We start from the raw sequence: 6,000 nt of genomic DNA, 5'->3' as shown, positions 1-6,000 counted from the left end.
GCTGGGTTACTGTTGCTGCTACAAGTAGCGGCTTGGCTTTTTTGTAAATCTCTTAATGCATAGATCAAAAGTTTAAAGCTCAGGGCAAAGTAAAGCAAAATTCACTGAGTTGTGATTTAAGTTTTTAGACTTTTTTTAATTGGTCTTTAGATGAAGCAAATGTAAGAAACCGATCTTGTGGTTTGTTTTTTTGTTTATGCGTTTGGAATTGTGGCAGAAGTTGCTGTTGTATATGTGTTTATATATAGACAGCAAGCAAAGTTTTGTTGAAGTTGGATTAGAGGAGTCAGCCGCTTGTCATCATCTCTTCATCATCAAACAGCCACATCATGGCCTTTGGTGGTTGTTGTTGTATTTAAACTTGGTTTAAACTCTTAAGAACTCACATACAAACATAAACTCGCACAAAAGTAAAGTTAAACAATATAAAAAACAGCAGCAGCAGTAGTAGTAAGTAGATATAAATGTATGTAGTCGAAGACTATGTTTTATGATAACATCAAATAAACACTGATCGTGTTGGCCAGATAAAGCTACTGTAACATTTTATTTGTGCCGGCTTTTGAAGTCGAAGACAACAAAAACAAAAAAACCGAAAAAAAGAATAAAAACGCATTGTACTACCGCATAAACATACATAGTTAAGACCGAGTTAAGTAACTCAACATATAACAATTACTTTTTTTCAGTGTCTTTTTTTTTTTGGTTACTGTTTTGTTTCTTTGTGTTTTTTTTTTTTGTATTTCACTACTACTGGTGTTTATCCGGCGTTTATCTCTGCTTCTTTTTTAACAAATTGTGTTAAATGTTTGTTGTATTGTATTTTGTTGTTAATAGGAATTTGGTAACAATTTGTTTGTTATTTCATTATTGTTTCTTCTTATTTTATGTTTAAATTTTGTGTGCCCCTGCTAACATTCGAAAGTTATTTGGGGATCAAAGAGTTGTTTGGTTGAGAATAATACGTACTACATATAATAAAAGCCTAATTTTTGTGTCAGTCGATTACATTGAATAGCAGATGATAGATATCGATAACACATTTTACAGTTATTTAAGAGGGTACGGACATAATTTTGGTTTTATTAAATAATTAAATATTTAGATATAAATCATGTTTTACAAAAATATTGTGCAATTTAAAAAAAAGCAAAACAAACATTTAACAAAGGGTCCAAATTAAAAATAATAAATTTAATAATTGATAACACTGTGCTACACTTATAGACTTATAAATTTAATTTTTTTAAATCAAAGCTAAATTTAGAAACTGAAGTCAATCTAAGATCTATTTTTCAAGATTGGCACTTATTAAACTTCTTCTTAACATGATTAATAAAGTATTTAAAGTCAGAATATACATATATCGTGTGTGAGATATTGAGTTGGGTTAATTGTTTTTGAGCTATAGTGCATTATTTTTTATTTTTCTTTAACGCTGATACAGATTATATCACAGTTTTTTCGATAAAATATTTGCTAAAGATAGGCTCATAATCAATTTCTATTACATCCGTTATCTTCGTATCACTCTCTGGCCAATTGTAGGTACCATGTCGGTCTATCCGAAATTTTCGATATGATCACAATTATGAGTTTATCTTAAACAAAATAGTGGATAAAATCTACATAATTAGGCTTCAACTAGCTCTAATGTAAACATTTTAGTCGAAATGTATTGATTAAGACCACATATTTGTTTTAATTTAATGGAAAGTTATGACCAATAACACTATCTGAAATTTTGGAGGCATAGATTGATTATAAGATAAAATGTATAACATGTAGAGGCATATGTTAACAATTTATATAACAGTTTATGAGAAAAGTAAAATTAATGACAAATAATGTACAGTAACTCGAAAACTAATGATAGACTAAAACAGTCTTCAACTAAAATGTAGGAAATTTAATTGTTAATAGAAATATAATAGAATCTAAAGTCGTAGGAATCACAATAACTTATATATTTGTAAAATACTAATGTTTATAACCTTTGACCCCAATAGCTTTTTTTGGCGTTTGTACATGGGATTTGTGGAGACTTTCAACACCTTAATTATGACCTCAAGATTTAATTATCTAAAATTCTCCAGTTTGTCAATTTTTACTAATTTTCCTGGTCTTGTAAATTGTAATTTTCTGGTTCATAATTTGATTTCTTAATGAATAAAAAAATCAAAAATCCATCAATTAAACTATCTACGGTTAATTTATTGAATACCAATCTCCATATCTATAAATGATTAAGAAAATTGAAAAATTTAAAATTATAAAGAACATTATGCGAATTTTTGAGACTCAAACTTTTTCTTCATTGATTTCTATAAGTTTTGTTTCTAAATAATTTTTTAGATTTGGAATGCAAAAATTTAAAAAAAAAATCATAAGTGTATTGCAAAAATAGTTATTGTTATGCCCATATTTAGTATAAATATTGTACATAAATGTAACTATTTTACCATGAGTTTTCTAAAACTAATCCCATTGGATATAAGTTTGTACATATTAAATGCATAAATCACCAAAATCCCCCATAGACTCCACCCATCGGCAGAAAAAACAAATAAAGAAACCCCCCACTTAAGAATTCAAAATAGTTTTTTCTTTCGTATATATAGAGATTTAGAAGATCACTTAAAACAACAACAATGTAGCAGCTTAAATACAGCTCCACAACAAATAAAGAGATAAAATATACATACAAAACTCAAAGTAGACGATCGCTATTGATCGATATTGAGTGTAATGAAAAAAAAGAGAAGGCAATATTTTGTTTTATAAAAAAATAAAAAGATTAACATAAAGCAAAATCAAATGCATAACTACTAAAAATAATTGAATGGAAATTAATCATAAAAAAATCAGTAATAAAAAAATTGAGAGAATCAAAAAAGAGAAGAAACAACTAAATAATAGAAATACTAATATATTTTTAACTTAAATGTGCTCCACTAAGAGAGAAGCATACTGTTTTACTAACACAGTTATTGATTTTGTTTTTATGCTCCTCATTTGTGGATCTTATTTTTTATAATGCAAAGAGATTTGTTGGTGGGGAAATTTATAATAAATAAACTCTCTCTCACATGGCTGCCAGTGTTTTGTTGTAGAGTTTATCCCCAAGTTATACCAAAAAATTCCCATTGGCAAAGATCGGAAGACCTTCTTGGCGCAAGCAATAACAAAGAGGCTTATTAAATTTCCGGACATTGCGGCATCACGCAATATTTTTCATTTTCAAGGTCTAAATTGTTCAAGCATTCATTGTTAACCTGCGGAACTTTCTAACAAAAATTGGTCCATTTGGAGCAATGTCTAAATAACAAATATTTTTTAGATGCCCGCCAAATCATTTAAAGAATTCTTAAAGTCGATTGCAAAAAAGTCCTAAAGTTTTGGTATAAATCCCTTTAACTGGCAACACCTGTTAGTATTAAACCAATTGTCTTATAAAAAGGCAAAGAGTGCACGTGAGTAACTGACTCTTATCAGTCTGATCAAGAATATAAACTTTATCAAAGAATAAAAATATTTCGAAAAAGTTTAAACTAATTTTAAATAAAGCAATTTCACCTACACAAGATTTAAGTTTATTTATATTACGTTTTATTCGAGTTCAATTAATCATGATAAATATATCATCTTTAGATTTCCTTAAATAAAATAAAATGCGTTGTAACTTTGTAACAATTTTTCAAATAAGGTTTTATTTAACTGTTACTTACAGGCATGTAACTCTAGTATAAATTCAATTGAAATTCCCCCTTCTTTTTCTTTATATGACAATTAATGACATTGCTCAAAAAGTTGCTTATAACGTAGTAAATGCAATAATCTCTTTTTTTTAATAACATGAACAAAAGAAGAGATACTGAGAATTCTCTATAGAGAGTTTAAGAGGTTTATTTCAAGTTTGATTTGCAGTTTTTATATTGCGATTTTTTTCTTTCTTTCGACTTTACACTTTGTGCATTTTATCCACAATAACAACAATAACAACAACAAAACGTATTAAGTATTTTTGTTGTTGTTGTTGTGCGATGTCGTTACTACTATTGTTGGATTTAGTATTTTTTTCGTATTTTTGGTGGTGCTCATCATTTTGTAAATGGTGTATGCAACCAGTAGTTGCTGTAACTCAAGTGCGCGTGCGTGACGTTTTCATGTTTATGTTCGCGATTTTTTATTTGGCCGTTTTTCGGGTTTTATTCTCATGTTTTTTTTGCGATTTTGCTTATGTTGCAAACAAATCAATACAACAGCAACAAACATTTAAATACCCACTATAGAGTTAAGTGTGAAAAGCCGTCGCGTTTTAAGCTTTTCAATTGGATTTGAAAATTTTATGCATTTTGTGCAAAAATTATTTAAATAAGGAAATGGATTACAGTGTATTGTAATAAAAAAAAATAAAAACAAAAAGAGAAATTATAAGATATATCCAAACAAAGTTTCGGTATAAAAATAAGAAAATATAAATGTGTGTTTTTTATTTTATTAAAAAATTAATTTACTTTAAGAAAATCTAAAAAAGGAATTATATATCTGTTAATATAAACGAAGATATTGGCATTAGGTAATTATTTTGAAAATATTGTTTTAAATAAAAAATGTAAAAATAAAAATTTTAGAAGGAATTTTAGGTGTGTTAGGAGATATCAATTGGTTGGATTAGAAAAGTACTTTGTAATAATTTTAATCAGGTTGGCTTAAAAATTATAATTATACAAGAAGACCACCACCAATTAAATTATAATGATGTAGGGTATACAACTCTATCACATTCTATTTAATTACACATATTTAAAAGAAATCAATTCGCGTATAATTGCTATGGTATAATGAAACACTTTGACGTACAATTCTAAAATTAACCAATCAATTTAAAACATGGCAATATTTTTTGTATTAAAATACAAAGTCCAATAAAAATCCCCAAAATGTTGACAACATGTTTATGACTTCACTAGCAGACATTTTTTTCACTATAACAATCTAATTAACTATCAGAGTAAATTATTATACTGAAGGTACTTCAAATCAGAGGTGGAAAATTATGTATAATGTGTTGTTTGTAAAAAATTAACAAATAAATGTATTTGAACGAATTTTGAACTATATTATAATGCTAGTAATTTCCTTGATAGATTTCTTAACAAGATGAAGATACATGCCAATTATTGATGTGTCTGTTACAAACCAACATATGTTCAAACAGACAGATCTTGATCAATAACTGTTTCTTTTAATTTAATACAATTTTTTCAAATCTTCATTATCCATCCCTGTTACAAATGTTAACGATATTTATTATTTGGTCTCAATGTGCAAATGAGAAAATATTGAGAATGATATTTAAAATAAGTAGATTAGATCAAATAAATAAATTAAAATTTGAAAATTAAAATCTTATCTTACTTACTATTTAACACATGACACTAAAAACAATTAGTATAAGTAAAAACACTTTAAAATATAAATTATTTTGCATAGAAACACAAATTAATTTGTCCAATTCACAATCGGTGTTGTATAGTAGTATGTCGTGATTTTTTCCTGTTTTTGTTTCAAAAAAAATCTTTTAAAAATTTCTATGACATACAACGCTACAACTATACGACATCGATGATGAATTAGATACTTGTAGACAGCTGGAAATAATATTTAAAAATAAAAATATAAACATGAGAAATTGCTGAATTAACATTTTTATTGTTAATAAATAGCTCCCTTTAAGAATATTAAATCGTCCTTATAAATCACAAAAACTCTAACTTACTAACATTGCACTATATCTCTCGATCACCCGCTCTCAACTTGAACAATACATTATTGAATGAATATATAGACCGACTAAATAACTGACATTTTATGTTTTTGAGACATTTTCATGTTTGTAAAGCAAAGCAGATCGTAGTACTTTTTATATATTTTGCCCACCGGAAGAAAACTGTTGAAGAGAAAATTATACAATTGGAATCAAAGTGCGTAATGTAT

The 6,000-nt window shown here is 27.1% G+C and overlaps 1 protein-coding gene across 2 annotated transcripts in view; it reads left to right on the top strand.

Annotated features, from left to right (window-relative positions):
- The first annotated feature begins 4,127 nt into the window (after positions 1–4,127).
- The window catches only part of LOC111690324 (protein nubbin), a 71,203-nt gene continuing 69,330 nt past the window's right edge, over positions 4,128–6,000 (top strand). For both annotated transcript variants that reach the window (XM_046951848.1, XM_046951831.1), the window contains exon 1: positions 4,128–4,579. The gene's annotated coding sequence lies outside the window, so the exon portion shown is untranslated. The remainder of the gene's footprint in view (positions 4,580–6,000) is intronic.

Source organism: Lucilia cuprina, chromosome 2 (genome assembly GCF_022045245.1).
Source record: "Lucilia cuprina isolate Lc7/37 chromosome 2, ASM2204524v1, whole genome shotgun sequence".
Classification (NCBI taxonomy): Eukaryota; Metazoa; Arthropoda; class Insecta; order Diptera; family Calliphoridae; genus Lucilia; species Lucilia cuprina.
Note: the sequence above shows the minus strand (reverse complement) of the source record. Positions and strands in the feature narration are given on the sequence as shown.